This window comes from Bombus affinis, chromosome 17, assembly GCF_024516045.1.
Source record: "Bombus affinis isolate iyBomAffi1 chromosome 17, iyBomAffi1.2, whole genome shotgun sequence".
In the NCBI taxonomy this organism is placed as follows: Eukaryota; Metazoa; Arthropoda; class Insecta; order Hymenoptera; family Apidae; genus Bombus; species Bombus affinis.
In genome coordinates this window covers 3,102,511-3,123,672 of record NC_066360.1, presented here as the reverse complement: position 1 = coordinate 3,123,672, position 21,162 = coordinate 3,102,511, and the positions used below count along the sequence as shown (strand labels likewise).

Genomic DNA, 21,162 nt, shown 5'->3' with positions numbered 1-21,162 from the left:
AGGAAGCGCGTTGTTTAGCGGTGTTTTATACGAGCCGCGATAGTACATACGCCTACGGTGATGTATAAACACCGAGCTCGGGTTGCTCCCTTGAACGCGAAAAATAATTCACGCGGTCGGAGCTTAAATCGGGATCACCGGTGATTTAAGAACCACGGGGTTAGCAATCAGAGCGCAAAACGGACTCTGGTGCCGGAGTCTGGCCGCTCTTGCCAGCCAACCTCCGCTGAAAGAAGACCGAGCGCGGTACCGTAAACACCCCTGATGGATGGATTGTTTTCGCGCCTTTGGAGATTCGAGGATTGTTGACTCGACGCAACGACTTCGACTCGAAAGGAAAAACAAAGCGGACAAGCCGAACGTTCTCCGCTAAACGCTATATCTAGTAGATAATACGAGGAATATATATATTATATAGAAAGGAATATACATTTGCAACGCGTGTCTAACGGAGAATCGGAGGAGGGTGGATTTTCATTGTTGGAAAATGTTTTGGTTGCCCCGTTGGTAACCCTATCCGGTACCAGGGCCAACACCGTGCCGCGCTGGCGTCGCTGCTGCCGTTTATCTCACGAAACTCCATTACCGACGTTTTCTCTGAATTCCGCGCTAAGCAGACGCGAGAGTACCGTGAGCTTGACGCAATGAAATTTGAACGCGCGGTACGACGCCTCTTTCGTCCTTCTCTGCTCTTGCATTGTCCCTCTTGCACTTTATTTCTGTCTCTTTTTGGCGTGCGCTTGGCTCGCCACTCTCCTTCTTACTCTACGGTAGTTTCATCGGCATCGGTCTCTCCGTCTTTGTTTTATTCCTGTTTTCCTCTTTATCGTTCGAGAGGCAAGAGTGGGGATAGACGCCTATCGTGTTGGACGAAGGGGCGTGGTGTGAAGGGAGGGAAGGCACGAAACGTGGCAACGCTACACGACCGTGCCACCAGCAATAGCGTGGATGTGTATCGGCAACGCAGCAGTGACTCAGCACCGGGTAGCAGCGCTGTTGCTGCTGATGGTACTGGTGCGCTACGCTTTGCGTCGACTACGTGATATAAGACAACGTCAATGTAGACCTTTTACAACTCGGTTTTGTAACTCGATTCTGTATGAATACCAGACCAGGCGTCGTTTGCCCACGGTGTCACGGCGCGACGTCGGAGATACGCTGACGGCGACGTGTTTGCCAACCGAGTCCACTTTCGTGGAACACGTGCCGAAAACAACGCGTATCGAGCAGCCCAGAAATCAATTCGAATTACGAATCGATGGATGCAACGTTAACGATTCCTCTGAAATGAAAATCACAGTCTCTAGTCTACCACGATGAAATGAATATATATCGCTATTGAAAATAGTTGCCCTGCGAATTCTCGAGTATTCTTCGTAACGAGGCATGTATACGTAACTTTTGAAATACATAAAATGACATCATAAATTCATCGACCTGATAACTTGAAATACCTTTTGCCTTAATATAGTTGAAATAACTGGGACGAGTATCCTAGTACGGTAGTGTCGAAACTTTAAACGAAAAGGTATATTTATCCTATTTTTAGTACTTGGAAATAATACCGCTGGAAAATGGAGCTTAAGTGCCAAGGCGGTGCGATATCAGCAGCCGATAAAGCAGAGACGCGAGAATAGTTTTAGATGAAGACGTTCTCGTGGCCAGTGGCCAGTGGTTTTGTTATATCGCGGCGGTGTTTAGAATTTCGTGCGAGCGAGCCCCGGGAGCTCGTTGTCTGCGCCGATGACGAAACCAAGGCACACGAGGAGAGAACTCTGGACTGAAATCTGACTTGGTGGGAGCGGCCGAAGGCCGACGTTTTGTAACAACGAACATACCGGGCTGCGGAACGCCTACGACGAAATTTCGGCGCTGCTCACGGTTAGATTAAGCAACCTTTTCTTTTATATTTACGGTATCTCTTCTTCACGCTTCTACAATTTTAACGTAATTCTTTTCGTAACGATTCTACGTAACCATCGTCTTTTCACGCGAACGTACTTCTAAACTGGTCTTACGTATCGTAGATTCTTTTCTTTACGTTAAGAATGTAGTATATAATATACGATGTAGGTTATGACAAAATGGCGGTAGAGATACGAAATTCCGCTCTAATTCAACATTATTGGGACTCTCGTATTCGAATGTAGTTTTTCTTTGATATAAAATACGTATTTCAGTAAATTACTTGGAACGAGAAATTCTCTATTGCAAACTACCGGGCAGATATAACACCGGAGCTGTACCGATCTCAAGAGAAGCTACGAATTTTCCGTACTTCTCTCAGAAATCGATGTAAGCTGATGCCAAATATAATTACAGTTCGCACATTAAATTTTCAAACGGTTCGGAAAGTCTAGCGGCCGTTCTCAATAGCATACTCCAGATTACTTCGGTTCAGCCCTACTACATTTTCCGTTTCGAGATCTATCCATTCGATAACATTTTATCTAGGAGTTTTGAACAGAGTATCTTACGATTTATTCAAAATTGCAAGCACTCTCGTTGCTTTTGTTTCTCGCGTATCTTTAATGTCATTAAAAATCGAAGAGCATTCGATGCCTGTTCTATCATTAAGGACAATTTAAAGAGTATCACGTATCAATGTATGGCTCAATAGGACGGTGAATCGAATGCGTGTGGCCATTAATGGCCGCTGGTTAATACTTTTCGATTCCACGCACAAATAAAACTCTATTACCGCTGAAAACACCGTACACATGATAAAATACAATGAGAAATAAAGCAGCGGTGAAAATAGAAATATATAGAGAAATAGAAGAGACATGGCGTAACGAGAGAATAGGATGGACATAATATATAGAGGGAGCGTTTGCGCGGGAATGAGAAAGAGCGAAAGAGACGGACGAGCCTCGTATAAATTCGTGCTTTCTGTCTCGCTCGCACAGGCGAGATCTATACTGCAAACAAAATCGTGGGATCGCGAGAAAAGCTGGGAATAGAAGGTAGCTGCAATATCGGCGATACGTCAGGATGTCGAAGAGGGAACCAATCGTTTCTGGCGGAATTGGGCTCATAGTGCGCGCATATGCATCCGTGAAGGGAACTGTTTACCGACCGCGATTCGGTGAACGCGGAAAGTTCCCCAAAGAGGACCGTCGTAAGGCACCTGGGCTCGACGTACATGAGAATACGAAAATAGTGCGAGGCGCTGTGTGAAACACGCCACTGACATGCTAATTATGTTTCCGACGCCGGGATATATTTCTGAATCGATTGCCTCGGAACTGCCGCTAGTTGCCTACCTTCTCAATCTAATAATTTCATTTTCACGAGGCATCGCCTTCTTGCAGGAAGTAGGAAGAATCTTGAAATATATAGAAATAAGGGAAACACTTTCGAGATGTCTCTAGGTTCTCATTTCCGATTCTGATTACAGCGGAAATAGTTGGAAGATTCGTTCGCGTCTCCGACTCTTCGCCGTTCTTTTTTATTTTTATTTCTAGCCAATAAAATTTCCATTCTGTCCTTATCAATTTCGTTGGAGAGCGCGATACGTCAGCGCAGAATTCATCGATTACCCGGCAATAAACGATATCTAATCGGTGAAAACAATTTAAAAATAAGCGACGATGGAACGTCGATGTTGCACAGTTTATGATCGTTGAAATCGTAAAAATACGTTCAACCACGAATTCGTTTCGTCGATCGTTTCCTTTATTATTTTCTTACGCCGTGTTGCTCGATCGTTTTCTTTAAAGTCTCCAGTCTGAACCTTCGACTACAAACTTTTTCACGGCTTCTTCTGCGCGATGTTCCACTGAACTCGTTTCAGTTTTGTGCTTTTTACCGTGGCCTCGTTATTTATAGCGAGACGGCCGCTATAGTGCGTTGATCTAAGCACAGCGAGGACGTTCGTGGTTATCGCGAAACTGTTCTTCGAGAACACCAATCACCGTCCAGTAAATAAGCGTGAACAAGCCGGGCAAGGTGGAATGCACTCGAGTTGAATTTTGTGGCCAGACCAACACACGAGAGAGACGAAAGTGACAAGGATGTCTCTTAGCCGTTGACGCGACCCATGGAAACTTGCCGCAGTTTAATGCACACACAGTTGCTTTTTCGCTGCTTCTTTTTACTCCTCCACGGTTCGGTTATGTGCTCCACATACGAGTTTGCACGAGTTGTCTCTTTCACTTTGCCTTGATCTCTAACCGAGCTAGACGCCGCGAAGCCACGCGTTCTTCCAGCTCTTTGAACTTTCATTAAGGATACTCGTTTAAATATATATATATATAGGGTGTCTTATGTATACAAAGAGATACAGAAGCAAGGGCATACTACACATTTTATAAATCTCCTGGAAAAATTTTTTTTTTTTTACTTGGAGGAATTTTACAATCAATTCTCACTGAGAATTATAAATAAATTATTCTGGCGTGGCGCTATAACGCGTGTAATAAATGTTTATCGTATGATTCTAGCCGAATCTAACGATCCTGGAAAATTGAAGTAAAAACTGTTTAATCCACGTTGTCACAGGAGGATGTTGTTTTTCGTACATTTCTTAAGCTTGAGGAAAATACGAAAGAATATTCATATTGCGAGACGCACAACGAATAATTAGAAATGTACCTGGTGTTTATCTTCAAACAGACCGAAGACACGAACAAGCTAAATCCTCGTGTTCTACACGGAGAGGACGGTAAAATTGTAAACGCCCAAAGTCTTAGAGTTTATCTTTTTCGTCAATCACTGTGTACGTATTAAGGGGAGGCTAAGGTTAATTCGTAGAAAAATAAGGCATGTTTTTGTGAATTATTTGCGACGACACGGTTAAAATTTCTTTGTTAAAACCAATAGTACGTTAAAGTATGACATTTGAAGAATATTGTATAAAATTTTCACGGAGAAATATTAAAAAATACGGCAATGGCAGAAATTATTCGGACGTCTCTCGGAAAAAAGTAGAATTGCTCATGACTTGGTGCTGGATCATCTGAAATCAAAAAATCAAAGTTCATTCGTTAGGTAACAGTTTTGCCCGGGTAACGCTGGCAGGGTTTTTCGAAATTTCAATTTTTCACTTTTTTCGAACACTTTGAAGGGAAAATTAGCTGCAAATCTTCGCAAAATCGACTAATTTTCCCTTCAAAGTGTTCCAAAAAAGTGAAAAATTGAAATTTCGAAAAACCCTGCCAGCGTTACCTGGGGAACACTATTATCTAACGAATGAACTTTGATTTTTTGATTTCAGATGATCCAGCACCAAGTTATCAGGGGCACCGCAATTCTACCTTCTTTCCGAGACACGTCCGAATAATTGCTGTCATTGCTGTATTTCTTAATATTTCTCCGTGAAAATTTTATACAATATTCTTCGAATGTCATATTTTAACGTACTATTGGTTTCAATAAAGAGATTTTAACCGTGTCGTCGCAAATAATTCACAAAAACATGCCTTATTTTTGTACGAATTAACCTTAGCCTCCCCTTAAGGGCGTGTTAGGATTCTTGTTTTACCAGATCGTTTAGGGACAAGTGTATGGCAGAGTGTAGCTGTTACGATTTTTTTTTCCATTGCACGAGGACATGACGACGGCAAGATATTGGCTTTTTATTCTCATAGATGTCCGATAGTGGCCGGTACAAGAGCCACTTAATTACCCGAGCGAGAAGTAGATCCGCTTTAAGGGACGTGATATCGAACTTTTTCGTTCCTGTCTAAGCAAAGAATCAAATATTTAGTTAGTAAAATTGAAGTCGTAAAAAGTATTCATTCGTATGGAATCTATATTATAATCTTTTAATGGAGGAATCGATAAAGCAAATGGATCATAAAACCACACCTGTTATCGTGTACTTGAGGAACGTACTGATAGTAGACAGTGCAGGAGATACGAAATCCATCGACTTGTATTCTAATCTACACCACGATCTTTGTAATACAATTCATCTTTCGTTTACGTGTCGGCGGTTGAGTACACGTAATATACAGGGTGATGAAAAAGTCTGAAAAATCCAACACTTTAGGAATCTTTACTTTTCACTGAAAGAAGCGAAAAAGAACAAATGTAATTAACGCATCTACGTTCTTCCGTAATCAATTCTATTGCCACGTGTTTACGTTAAATTACATTAAACACACGCTACACTAGAAATACGTTGTATCATAGACGAGTAGGCTATTTTAAAAATACACGACCCAGCATACGATGTGTATGAAAAATGTGTATGCACGTGCACTGTGCGCAATTAGTATCTTCGTTGCAGTTCCGCTAACCGTGGACAGAATTTCGCGAATTTGAAGAAAAAGCAAGGGCAGGTAAGAAGCAAGAGTCTAGCCTCTGGTGGAAGGCAAAACGTTGGCCGAGAGTGCACACGAAGGGACAGCTGTGCAGACGTACACGTGGGCCTCTTCCAACATCAGGCCCCACTCTGTCGTTTGCCTTTGCCCACGCTGTAGCACCGATCGCACGACACTATAGCTGTTTCCGGTATGCTCGTCCTTTGTACGCTTTCGAGCGGCTCTTTCCACGGTCTCGTACGGTCGATTCCTCGTTCGTTACAATCCCAATTTTTTGGAACTGTCGAATGTTCCGCGTCTAATTTTTACTCTTTATATTTGCCACAATGTTTGTCTTCTGGTTGTTCTATCGATATCGTAAATTTACGCTTGCAGAAGCAGCAGGCAGTGAGAAGTTTGCTCAAGGAAGCAGAAAGGGATACGGAAATCAGATAAAGGATTAATTATCGTTATTTTAATTGCGACGTTTCGGTGTAACATGGAGCGGCCGAGAGGTCTTCTCAAATGAGGGAAATACGTATGTTAATATTTGGCGTTAATTAGGTGCTGGAATTGGGAGGTTTTATGGCGTGTTAATCTGGAAGGAAGCAGCAAGCAATGTTTTATACCAACTACTTCTCCTTTTTTTACTCCTAACAGCTAGCCTAATAGTTGTAAGTCTGAAGAGCCTCGTATTCTACTCGATTCCAAAGTAATTTTTCTTCCCTCGAAACGAGTAAGCCTTTTCGACATTTCGACTAAAAATTTCCGACCTCTGGGTCGACGATATTAAACGCAATATCCGGTTAAATACAGTTTCCACTCTAATAGTGAAAATCAACGAGAAAACCAAATATTCGAAATAAAACAGCAAATGTCGTAGCGTTACAGCTTAACATTTCCCTATGTTCCACCTTTCTAGAAATCTGCAGAATTGAAATCTACAGTAGAACTGTAGTATCCGTAACTACGATAAATCATCATTAGGCCTTTGAATGGGCTGAAATAATTCGCCTTAAGATATCAAAGGCATCGGTGCTCGATCAACTCGTACGACCGGCCAACCCTCTAATTATTTCCATCTACGTCCACATCCACGCGTCCTTGTACACATTCGGTATCGCTCGATAATTATTCGACACTCGAGTAACCTTGGGTCTCGTGCAGCAACAAGCCTGCTTCTTGTACAGCCAAATTGCAGATTCTTATCTCGTCTTGCCAATCAATTGTCGATTGATGCGGAGAGAGGGCAAAGTAGACGGAGCGAGAGGAACGCGGGGAGAAATGAAGTGCAGCAGGAAGAACGTTAATGCACTTATACCTGAAGTATATGTGTACACACGGGGCTCGTCCAGCCGGCTGTTTCACGCAGCTGCTCGATGCTGGCGGCGAGCTGTCCGCTCGGCTGCGACGCGTCCCGACGCTCCCCCGGCCGTCGAACACGCATAAGCGCGCGTCTCGCTCGAGGAACGCCAGGGGTTCGTTAATTGCGTTAATATAATTACCAACTCTCGTAAGAAGATAACGCAATGATTAATTTTATTGTTTGGTGTTTTACTTTAATTAAAGATTATTCCTTTAATTACGCTGGCTTGTTAGGGAGGAATTCCTGGCGACCTTGGCAAACCAGTCTAACGAGAGAATGGAATTTTGGATTCGTTATGGGAATTTTCTAAGCGGCTACTGTGCAGCATATTTCGCTGTGAGGCAAACCATCGGTGTTTCCATTCTTCAGGAACGCAGGCTACGAATCTTACGGCGTGTCTTTTATGCGATTTTCTCAATTCGCCATTGTACACTGTCTGCGGGACAAGCGTTCAGATTTTTATCGTCTTTTCACTTCTGACGGATTCAGGGGACCAGTTCGAGCTTCGTCGAGCTTCCGCGAGAGAGCAATCGCCGAGATATTTTTCTATTCGACTGGTAAAACGCGCAACAAGACGTACGATCGAGGGTAAGAAGATCTATTATACCGTGTGATATCGCGCTCAATTATTTACGTTAACGAGGACACGCAGAGATTAGCAACAGGTTTATTTCGAATACTCGAATCAATGGAAAGTTTCATTTAAAACGAGATCTCGCCGGATAAAAGAGAAATTATCCTTTTGGAATGTTTAATTACCGGCTAATTAATTAGCTATGTAAGTACCGCGGCTAATTAAAGAGGATGAAATTGTTTTATCTTACGGCCAGTGCGTCCTCGCTGCGTAGACAAATTTTCCATTCCGCTTCGACCTTTAGAAACTCGTCGTCCTTTTTCCATCAATCGCGTATTCGCGCGAAATTATATCATCCGCTGTTCGATACGATTCATATTTCTTTTATTTACGCCATTCTTACTGCTAGCAGCCTGTGTTCATCGCAGTGAACAACGCAAAGATAACATTTACATGCATGCGAATCACCTTCGCACGCAAAGTAAAGTTGAGCACCGTAACGGGGTTAAAAGCGTGACCATAGTGATAACACTGCCATAACTAATAAATATTTATACGGCTAGAACCATAGGCGATCCATATTTCATATTATACAATTTCTCATTACGAACTGCATACTAAACGACATTTTATTTCCTACGAAACTGTTACACGCCAATAACCATCCGAAAGGATCGATCATTTAAATCATCTTCTGTCGTTCTGCAGGCGTGTGATTATAACGACGATCAGGATAACGCGTAACGTCGATACATTTGTCTTGGAACATTCTATTTTATTATACGTATTATTGTTTATATTTTATATTCTATTATTGTTATATATATTAAATATAGTTTTGTATAAAAGAATTTCTACAATCGTTTATACGCGGAATTAATAAAATATTTGCAACATCGATATTGTTAGTTTATACGTTCAACCATGTTGTGTTTTCTAAAGTTACATTTGCGGTTTGTTCTGTATATTAGCAACACCCAGTATATGCTGGAAATGTTCGAAACCATTCTCGTTAGATTATTTACGTTCAATATTAACTTCTTCGATGTTCCTGTTGTCTATGTTTTACAATTATTTATTAGGTCAAAGATTGGAAATAGAAAAATTGCTTTTGTTCCCTTCGTAGGTTTCTAGGAAAAACTAGAAACATTTCTTACAATTCTTTGGGGAAGTTTGTTGTATAAATTTGGAAAGATGTTTATTGAAGCGAATTGATAAATTAAATTAATAGATCGGGTTGATCGGCAAGTTGAAAGCGAGATGGAAGGAAAATTCAGAAGCAGTGCACGTCCGTGGGATTAGCATTTCATTCTTCCGTTCAATAGCCTCGTCATTCTCCCGGAAATCTTTTCTCCATTTTTTAATAGAAATACATTCGCCACAGATTTCTAACGTATTCGATTGCGTGGCACGAACAAAATTCACAACAACCAGAATAAACGACAATCTTGCGAATAGAAGAATATTCCAGTCGAGGTTTTTTATTAAAAAAAAATTCTCTTTTCTCTGTCTCTTGACAATTTCTCTTCCATATCGAACGTTTGCTTGCTGAATATTTATCTTTCAATGAGAAAAACGACCCATTCGGGCATCTTGCGTTCCTCTGTCTGATAAAATATCCTAATAAACGGTGCTCCTCTAGTGAAATATAAAGGAGAATTTAATATCCGCTACCTTAGACACGGCTACGAACTTTCTAAATATGTAACTTAATATTTGTTTTCCATCCCTTGTTGCGCATATTTCGTACAATTACGTTCATTATACCTGGCCCAAGTAGCGTAACACATTCTTCGGATGAATGCCACCTGGCTAACGGCAACGAAAATGTCTTTTAGAATGCGTTTGCTTATCTGAAACGTTGGCGATGTACAGGACGATACGATGTTCCAAATATAATTCCAACGCGGCACAGGGAAGTCCACATCGGATCGCACTTTCCTGTTGCGTCACGCATGCCAACGCATAACAGTACTACGTACTTACAGTCTGCCAGTGAGTACATAAACGCACCGCTGTTTCAGAACATCGTCGATACACCTACGTGTAGGTAATATCGTGTTCGATGCCGGATACAAACATCTGGTATAGTGATCAGCGATCTCGCATGATTTAACAGTAGCCAACGTTGGCCAGGTCCGGTCAGACGACCGGTTTCAAAATTTCATCCAAAATTGTGCATTCGTCGTTGTTCCTTTTGTAGCTCTAACTTCACGTAAATTCCTATATTATTAGCCGTATTAAAACCTGTTTCGACCTATGGGACCCAACTAATTCCAACGTAGAAATTCTTCAACCATTCCAATCAGAAACTCTACTTTTCTATCACAGACTATGAAACTCGAACACTACTTTTCTATCACAGACTATGTAAAAAATAATTCCCTTGGACGATGGGAAGGTCTTAAGCGCAATGACAAACGATGTTCGTTAAATTACAAAACTTCTGGCAACTTGCGTAATCAAATCGTTTAAATTAACCTTATCAGACCTGGTGAAACGAGCGGCTTCGAAATTTTATTTAAAACTGTACATTCGTCGCCATTTCTTTCGTTCGTCCGACTTTATGCAAATTGCTGTATTAACAAAAATTGAGAAATCGATTAGTCGGGTGATGTAAGAATTTACATAAAGTTTGCCGAGCTAAAGAAACCTGTAACAATGAACGTACAATTGTAAATTAAAAGTAAGAAGAAGAGTTACTAAGATCTTATTCCGAAATTGGAATTTCTAGTGATAAAAAATTATTTCTGCGAAATTGCCTGTTAAAAGAACAACTTCCAACTTTAAGATTATTATTGGGCTTTATGAAATGTTTATTCCTTAAGTCTTTTGATACTGAATATGACGAAAAAGAATCCACTGATGATATATATATTAAACGTATCAATGAAGATTTAAATACGTTCACATGTAATGTTGAACCAAAGTCAAATTATTCTGACAAGTCTGACAATTATTCAGTCAAATTATTATTAATAATTTTATTATTAATCTATCCAGTATTTTGAAAATTTGCAAAGGAATCTAAATGAACGTCAAGAATTATCATCAACTTTTGAATTTAAAAAAGAAGAACGTATAGTGGAACAGGTCTCAAAAGATGAAAAAAAGAAAACTAATGAAAATGATCGATATTCGTTATTCAATGAGGAAAAAAAGAATTTTATAGAATCATATTTATCCATTGATTCATGGTCACCATTTAACGCAAAAGCTGTGAAGAGCAAATCATACTCCATGGATGCTGATATTAACGATATACAGGATGGTTGGTAACTGGTGGTACAAGCGGAAAGGGGATGATTCTACGCGAAAAAAGAAGTCGAAAATATAGAATAAAAATTTTTCGTTTGAGGCTTTGTTTTCGAGAAAATCGACTTTGAATTTTCGCTCGGTACGCGTGCACTTTATCACGTCTCGGTATAACGGATCTCACTGTAGATCGTTCAAAAATTCAAAGTCGATTTTCTCGAAAACAAAACCTCAAACGAAAAACTTTTATTCTATATTTTCGACTTCTTTTTTCGCGTAGAATCACCCCCTTCCCGCTTGTACCACTAGTTTATCAACCACCTTGTATATTCAAAATTTTCTTCTTTAACACAGTTTCTACAAGCAAAGGAAGAAATATCGAATGCCAATATACCAAAAGAAATAGGGAAATTAAACACTCCACTGAACGAAACTGTTGAAAATATTGTTACACGTACTGAAGAAGCTAAGAATGGACACATACAGTTAGACATCGCAAATTACAAAGTAAACAGCCGAATATAAAACGTAGATCGCTCAAAGATTCCACCGAAACTCAAACAGCCCCACCTTTCCTCGCTATTTGCAGTTGATTCGTTTGCTGTTCGTCGATGTACGTTCCTTCGATACGCAACAACGCGCATCGTCTCGCTGCTTGCTCCTCAAGTCGAAGAGTGTTGGTCGGGTCGCTGGTCGCTTATCGCTACGGTGACAGGGCGTCGACTATTAGACGATATCGAAGTTGCGGCGAATGTCGCTCTATTAATTACCACGATTAATGCGATTATCTTTGACCACGTGAAAATAACGTGAATCATTCGCCGCGTCGTTATTGCGTGCTTTTGATCCGCTTCAACGCGCGCCATTGCCATTCACAGACGCGTACAAATGTCGCCGAAAAAAGGAAGCAACGAGAGGCAAAAAGAAGAAGAAGACAAGAAAAAGAGAAGCGCGATATTGGTAGCGGAATCGCGTCGCATCGACGCATGTCCATTGTAATGATCTGCTCGTTCGTTATCGTCATTTTATTTCCCCATAATTGCAGACGCGCGTGCACACCGGTCTCGTAATTAAACCAGGTATTATTTCCCAAACAGCGCAAAGCACATGTTCCATAAATTTCTGCGTATGCCGGCAAAGGTGCGAGTTCGTCGCTCCGCCGCGATAATTAATCACGCCCACGCCCATGTATCTGGCCGCAGTAATTAACTTTTGTCGGGCGAGAACGCCGGAGGAGGGAGGGCGAGGCACCTCCTCCTCCCATCGGCGTACGAAAGTCAGAATCTGGCAACGCTGATTACCAACTTCATTAATTCGATACACACGGAATAGTGTGGTGCGCGTGGCCGCGTTACAATTCCGTTGCCGGGCGCCGATACGCGCGCTTTTATTCCACCCCGCAGCCAGTTAATGGAATTAATTAGCCGAATGGTAAAACGCGGTCAATCCGCAAACAACGATATTACGACGCCTATAGTGGCGCGTAATACCTTCAGGAACAGGACGAATGGCTTATATCGTTACACTGGCGTTGAGCGAGCGTCGAGTAAACACGCCGCGTCGTCATAACGTGTTATCGTGCCGTGCATGCCGATGCTCGGTGAAAGTTGCTTTGCTATTTTCAAATCGAAGTTTCGCGAATTCGGATCGAACGTCTGAACGTCCAGCCACATCCTTCGCCGTTGCTTTCGTTCGAGTCGCTGGCCGCTCGCAGCTTCGTCACCAGCTGATCGCGGCTCTCGCATTGTCGTCGCTGAAAACGTAAGAATATCATCGACTGTATGAAAATTGCTTTTCCAAGCTAATGTTCGCGCGGAAAGAACGCAGGATTCATGAGCTTAATTTCTATGTGTGTTCCATATTACGCGTACTTATACGTAGATAAATAAATAATGCGTCGGTCTACCTGTAGCAACCGTATTCTTCTCATTCACAGTTCGGTTTCGAATTTTCCATTCAGTGCTGCGCAAGCAGAGAAAGTGAAACGGTCAGGTTGCAACCCTGCAGCTAATAGGTCAAGAACACCAGGCGGAATTCCGTGATGGTTATGCTGGCAGACAGACGTCAAACTGCTGGTATGCGCCCGGTATTCGGCTCTATCATCTTTATGCCGTACTACGATACGTCCATGCGAACCTCCTCCTCCATCCATCTCTCCAGGTCTCTGCCAATTCGATCTTCTATAGGGTGGCTCATACGTAGTTCGTGGAGCAAGCAGTATCTGCGAAAAGAAAACACTTGACCTGCAACCTTCAGGAAGACTTCGTTAACGTTAATTAAAATTATTGAAAAAAGTATCTCGTCGTTGGGATCCCGAGGAGAATGTACGTACACGACGATAAATGACTTGTCAAGTTATGGAGTCCCATACACAGTGGGAAAGCCAGTCGATAACAGCCAGTTAGCTGCCTCTGACGAGTATACTCGTCACGAGGAAACGGCAATATTTTGCGTCACGACGAGTCTACTCTACGTAAAAAAGACAGACAATTACAACAGCCACGAGTACTCTGTGTTTGACGAGTATACTCGTCATCGCTTGCTTCTCAAAGTGTGCAACGAGGTCGCAAGAGCCAAGGACCAACCCATTAAGGCGTTGACGCAACGTTTCGTTTGCGAAATCTTTCCATCGACTTGCGTTCTCGAATTCTATCTTCGAACGACGTGGCTGCAGAAGCTACAGTTGCAAGGTGGCCGCGAGATTCGCCCACGTTTGGAACAACAGTAGGTTCGTGGTGAACGTGCCTAGCTACGGTACCTCTTCTACTGTCTGTCCACGGTTCACAGCCTCGCAAGTGCACGGCTTACGCGTCACGGAAGCTCAGCTGTCGAGCGGTCAACGTATCGCCATCGTCGTCCTTTGCTCTCGCCTGACCACGAGCCGTTCTCTTTCTACCCAACAACGGGGTCGTGTCCGTTTGCCTGGCACCTAGCGGGTCTCGCGAGCCGTGGCAGGAACGCGGAAGAACCTTTGGCGTTGGTCTGGTCGCTTCCGCTCGATTTGACACGCGTCCAGTTGCGATTTGCGATTCATCCACGTGGAGCGAAGAAGAACGGCCTTGAGCCACAGATAGCAAGATAGACCGACGTGGAAAGACGGATAGAACGAGACAGCGCGCGTGGGGAACAGGGTGGAGCGATAAAAAGGGTGAAAAGATTGTGTGAGAAGGGTGGGAGGAAGCGGAAGAGCAGGCACAAGACGCGGAGAAGGAGAGAAAGAGAAGGCGCATCGAGCTGTGTGATACCTAGCGTAGGGTGAGCCCAGCTTATGTACGAATATGTACGAGCGCACGGCCCACGTGGAAAATGCGCCAGCCTGTCTATATACGTGTGTATGTACATACACGTACCTGTTGCTTACTCCATTGTTCTGCGTGTTGGTGGTTTTCATGTACGTGTACACGTTCCTCATCTGTCTGCCTCTTTCCCCTCTTCGCCGCTGCTTGGCGGCGTGTACTCTCGCAGCTACCGGCCACTCTCGCCAGCCCGGCTCTCTCATCCGCAAGAACCTACGAATGTAAGCAAAGTATATTTATGGAGGAACACGGCACACGGTTGCTTCATCTCCTACTTGGGCCACGTACTTATGCACGTACACGAGGGCCTGCCACGAGGCAAGACGGCCGGGATCGCCGTTCGTTCGCTCTTCTTCGTGTACACAGAGTAGTCGACCGGATATTTATGTACACGTCGGATAAACGCTTGCGGAATGGGCAGAGGGTTAGACGAGGAGAAGACGCGAGGGCGAGCGAGAAGCCAAGCTGTGCTTCGCGTACAACAGCAGCGCGCTGCGGATGGCCGCTGATCTTGCGGTGCTCGCCGCTCGCATTCATGTTCCCTCTGTTCGTTGTATCCTTCTTCAGTTTCCGTTCCTTTGGCCTGGCGGATCTTGCAGTTGCACGAGCCTCGCAGAGAATATAAACCGGAGCCCTTTCTTCGTGGTGGGCCGACCCTCGCGTGTACGGACGCCGTGTTAACGTTTACGCGAGCCCACGAGACCAGAAGTTTCTCCATTCATAACCGCGCAAGTGGATGCCGCAGCAAATGGTCCCTCGACCGCCTTCGGGCTGTTGCTCGTGCACGTACACGTAGAAGCGTCTCGCTTGCTCTCCTCTCTTCCATGGTAAATGTAGGTTACCGCCGGTGACGACTGTGCTCACGCTGCCGTGTTGCTTCGTTGTTTGCGTTCGTTCCCCCCTGCACGCTCGCCGTACGGCTTAGCCGTGTCCGTGGGAAGGCTCCCAAGGTCGCTCGTTGCCTTGTCATTGCTACGGTGACCCCTCTTCCGGCCATCGCCCGACCCCGCTTTTTCGGTGGAACGTCAGCTCCAAGATGGGCCGTGCGATATTTTCTAACTCTGTTCGGTTTGTCTTGATATTATCGACTTCTCGGGACGAACGATCTCGTCTTGCTTTTGTATTTTGTGCTAGAGTTTCGTAGACACTGCGGTCTACTTCCACCGAGTTAGGGTAGGACCGAATTCCGAGGATTTTCAGGCTGCGCCGCCTGCATGGGAAATTTAAAGTTATACTTTACGATAGCAAACTGAATTTTCCAATTCGAACTGCCACGATGCTGAGATATTTTGATTTTCGCGATGCTTCTGCATCCTGACTCCAAGTTTCGTAGACACTGCGGTCTACTTCTTCGGGGAACAACGAGAACTGAAACTTTCAGGCCGCGCTGTCTCCATGGAAACGGAAATATTCCGATGGAATATTGGCAACTGAACGCGTAGCATCATTGTTACTGAAAAAGAAGGAGAAAGTTTATGCCAAATAGCACAATCATCCGACCTGTGACCGATCTACTTCTCTAACGCGAGTTTCTTATTTTATTTGGCTTTTGAGTTCCAAGTTAATATACGTTGGACCACCCGTTGCTTTGAAAAGAACGATGTTATTTTCACTTTCCGATATTGTTTTCCATCTTTTTTCACCTCCAATAAAATATTTCGCGTATACGTACGATATACACACGCGCGCGTTTCTACGTTTCTCCTTCTTTCCTCTTTCTTCTTCTTCGTATCTTCTATCAAACATTCTTTTGAAGTTAGGTTATTCAAACTCGAGTGGTCTGAATTCGAGTAAGCATCGATTTTCCTGTAACTTGGTTGTTTCCTGATATTCTTTCGTAATTGCAATCCATTTTCTGATAAGCAATTTCCAAGCTGCGGAGGAATCAATAGTTGGTCTCTTTAATTCGTCCCGCTCTTTGAAAATGTACACGCTGGTTCGAAGGTAGACGACGAGTCGAGGTGAATCGGATCTTTGCCCCTGGCACAAATTGAACTCTTCACACGGCGCGTGGTACACTGAGATTGCTCTCGTAGAAAAGTCGCGGCTCGTCTTAATGCGACGATTTGCGATTCAACGCTCGCTGATTTCGAGCAGGATGAAAGAAGTTTTCTGGTTGAACTGCTGGCCTTTGTGCGCCCGCTTCTATTGTCAACGTCTACATGGTACTCGGCATTTGCGGCTGAAAAGAAGTACTACTGGGACGAGCACCGTTTGTGTTTGGCCCGGTTAACATTTTGCCACAGCCTGATTTCCCTGAATTATCCGCTCGCCTTCTTTTTCCGCCAGCCGAGTGCGCCCCGATGAAATCTTTATTTCGCTCTATCCGCATTAAAACCATCTTCGTCTCCGTGTTTCTCGCAAACCAGACAAAACTTACCTCCATCTTGGGTACTTTGTACGTTTGCTTCTAAATGGCACTGAATGGACAACTTCGAAAGACCGAGACTCGCGATATTTTGGATATCTTTTAATACCAAGAACGTCGTGTACCGATCTTTTCCACGATTCCAGCCTTTTCCTATGCAGTAGTTAGCAACAGATAATATCCGCGTTCCTATGATTTTAATTGGTTAATGCAAAATATCTTGCCACTTTTCGACATTGATATCCATCTTGATTTTTGCCAAATTTCGTCTCTTCTCTGGTCTGTGAACGAAGGTTTATTTGGCAAATTAAATCCGCGATATTTTGCGATTATTGCAAGCTTCCCCTGCTACCACTGTTCTTCTATGAGCGTTTTAGATCCGCAATTAGTGCGAAGCATTCTGCCATTTTTCCATGTTCATCTTAATTCCAGCAAACTTCGTCTCTTCCCACGTCTGAACGAACGACGCAGGATTAAAATTCGTAGTATTGCACAGAGAACGTGGCAATGGCATTTCTGGCTGACGAGAAGCCGCGCGAATTGGGCCACGGCATTAGGACCATTGCGTCTACTCTGTACAAGTAGAAGGAAATTGCCGAAGAAAAAAAAGACCGAAACTTTTCCACGCACCCGATGTAACAGAATAAATCGAGACAATAGACAGGGAACAGCTGTAGAAGCGGCCAGCCTGACAAGTGGCGCCCCGCCACTTAATCTCCGTTGGTCCCTCGGTGCAACCCGCGAACTTTACCATAAGACATTGGCGTACGTTCCGTCTTTCCTGCTTCCTTGCTTTCACTTCTGGGTCGGAACTCGGAGTATTCGCAAAGTGGTTGTTGTCGCTGCTTGTACACACGCACACACGATCGCTGGTGTACAGAACCGAAGACAGGGCTGGGTGGCGTAAAAGGAAAGTAGGGTGGTAGGTGAGAGACGATGCAGGCAGAGGTGAGCAACAGGTTCCCTAAAGCTCGAATGACACGCTTCGGGGATTTTCGCGAAACGGCTATTTTGCGTCCTGCACCACAGTCCTACACTGGGTGCACGTTGAAACCGAGTCAGATGGGCTCTGTGTCTCGGCCCTCGCAAGATCGCGCAGCTTCTTCGACGGAATCTCGTTTTTCCATTCTGTTGGAATATTTCTCGAAGGTTGAGAAATGCCAGGATTATCGGCCGTCTTTTCTTGCCTGATTATCAGATTACCTGATTGTCGTAAAAAATTCGCAGCGCTGTCCTTGGACGCGTGAAAATCCGCTAGCGCCGCACCTGTTCGATGTTCGTCCTTAAAGCCCATGCGATACCTCGAGCCATTGAAAACGGTAATTCCGCCAACTATTTGGGTGCGGAGCGGCGGCCTCGTAAATCGTAGATCGTGCGGTGCGGCGATAGCCGCAAGGTCAACGGTGCATCCCGATTTCGTGACGGCTAGCGAGCGGGATCGCGTGGGAAGCCGGTGGTCCGCGCGTACGCACACGCCGCGCGTCGGCTCCAAGTTTCGAAAGCACGTGGCCGAATAAGTTTCGCTAGGGCCACGTCGGGGATTATACGTCACGGCACAGCTGAGCCTCTCTCGCATCCACGTGAAATACCGTCACGTTCCTCGGCCGTGTGCGTTTCACACGTACACACACGTACGCGTACGAACACCGGCTCACGTGCCACGTTTCCGTGTGTATCCGCCAAGGGGATGAAGGCAGGGGCGTAGAGATGAATATGTGAATATGTGCCACGTGAGCTAGCGGCCGAACGAAAGCGAAAACGAGGTTGGAGGGCCTCCTCCACCCTCAGCCTCCTCCAACCTCATCCTCATCCTCCGCCGTCATCCTTCTTCTCTCTCTCTCTCTTTCTCTCTCGCTCGCTCGCACTGCGAGTTTGCCGCTGCTCGATGTATTGCACACCGATGTGCACACAGCCGTGCAGCATTCGGTTCGATGTGTGCGGCATAGATGCGGAGCGAGGTCGAGTCCCGGTTTACTGGCTCACCCTCTCATCGCTCGCCTCCGACTCCTCCTACGTCGGATTTCCTAGTCAATACGTTCGTGACGCGAGTTTCGACAGCTTCGCCTCGCTCTCCGCTCAAAACGAGTCTCTGTCGTTGCGGTATTGCTGGCCCCGTCAGCCGGATCCGGCGCGAGCCTGACGATTCAGTTTTCTTCAGGATGTTAACCCGCTGCTGCGGCTTCAGGACTGTCCCCTATTCTTTCCCAGCTTCTTGTTTCTTTTTAACGGAACTGTACAGTTTTTCACACACCGATCGATCCGCCATCGTGTTGCCTTAAAGGTTGATGAACCATTTGCGTGGAAAAGGTAGTCAGCAAAAGATTTCAGGAGGAACAGCGTGAATGATTCGATTTTGCCTTCCTGTCGAGTATTGGCAAACGTACGTGCAGCATCACGAACAATTTCTCATTGTTATATTAATTGTCTATTATGTTATTAACAATCTAGCATTGTTGGAAGTTAACACTGTTACATACTGGAACGCCGCCAGTCAGAAGTTCTCGCACCTCTGCCAGCAAAATGACGTTCAGTCGTTGGCGATTATTATTCCATGTACTTGGTAGTTGCACGCGTCTAATGAATCGCGATGTGTCGCGGAAACGCGAATGGAAATTGTGTCGCATTCGACAATGGATTTTGCGGTCGCGATTAGTCGCAAATGGAAAAGAGGCCTTAGGTCGGACCGAACTGTTCTTCTGTTCGATATTCTATTTCGTTTTTTATTAGTTTCGGTCGCTTCCAAAATGGGTTGACTTGGGCAGAAAGGGAGGAAGAGACAGCTGACGACGTTATAAATATTTTTCGATAACCGTGCGCTTTGTAGTTGCTTATAAAAGCAATTTTTATACGCAAGGCCAACTGCTGTTGTTATTTCTGCCACAGTTACTCCCACTCTTTCGCTGTAGTAAAACTTCACAGAGAACAACAAACAAACATACGGTTAATTCGCTTGTGTAGTTCATAATGGCACCACTTTTTTCCACCAATATGGGAAATCATTCAACTGTACGTTTGCCGTGTTTGATCTCCGAGGAGATCTGCGATATGTTTGACGAGACCAGTAAGATATCTTCTTTCTAATCGTTGTTTATTCTTCTTATATTCCTGCGCGAGTTGAATTATTTCCTGCCGAATTGGGGCCATTACAAGCCCTAAAAGGAAAAAGAAAGGGCGATAGAAATTCCCATAAATAGAAGCGCCATCCGCGCCACCACGAAGCAGCAAGTCCATTCCAACGATTTATAGCCGAGCAGCTTCGAATGGTCAAAATCTTTGCCTCCTTCTATACAGAACGATCGTTTCCACGTTCGATCTACCGCCGTTCCCATACTACGAATCACGCGATAAAAGGAACACGGTCGATCGGCAGATTCGAACTTGCAGAGGAACATAATGGACGTGGTCGTAGGTCAAGAGCGCGCGATACGCGCGGTCGTAATAGGAAGGTCGATCTGATCGGCGTTTATCGGTCGGCGGAGTTTTTCAAACGGGCCTATTCACCAGGAAATATGTTGGCAAACGGCGTTGCCAAACAAAGCTCCTTCCTTTCTCCACGATACGACGCGATTACGCGCGCATTCCGCGCATTACCGGGGCACAGGTGGCACGCGCCGATTACGTAAAACACGGCTCGCTGCCGCATCCATAATGTACGAGTCGGCTTCGCCAAAGCACGCCAGGTCTGTCTTGGCCGCGAAAACACGCTGTGTGTTCGAAGCCGTACGATCCTATCGGTTCGATCTCGCTCCGGCTATCGTTCCCTTTGCTCCATCTTCCTCTTCATCTCTCTCTCTCTCTCTCTCTCTCTCTCTTTATCCTTCGCTTCGTGCACGTCCAGCTGGAATAAGGAGCACGAGCAAGGCCGTGGTCGGCGGTACGCCGCGGTCTAAACTTGTCCGGCGATGAAAACTTGGCACGAAACATCCTAGTGACCCCATTGTCTGCAGAGGCAACACGCCGCGCCTCTCCTTCTTCCAGGCCTCTCCGCCTCCATTAAGCCCGAATTAACAAAGGGTAGATGTACTCGCGCTCACGACCCCTGACCTGCGAGCCTG

The 21,162-nt window shown here is 44.7% G+C and overlaps 1 protein-coding gene and 1 pseudogene across 2 annotated transcripts in view; both read left to right on the top strand.

Annotated features, from left to right (window-relative positions):
• LOC126926236 (uncharacterized) overlaps window positions 1-21,162 on the top strand; it is a 420,584-nt gene that overhangs the window by 63,113 nt on the left and 336,309 nt on the right. Inside the window, exon 1 of one of the 2 annotated variants that reach the window (XM_050742482.1) lies at window positions 1,629-1,881. The exons of the other annotated variant lie outside the window; for it this stretch is intronic. The gene's annotated coding sequence lies outside the window, so the exon portion shown is untranslated. Of the gene's footprint in view, window positions 1-1,628; window positions 1,882-21,162 lie in introns of those variants that run through there. 2 annotated transcript variants of the gene reach the window in all.
• Window positions 10,144-20,509, top strand: LOC126926344 (uncharacterized; annotated as a pseudogene).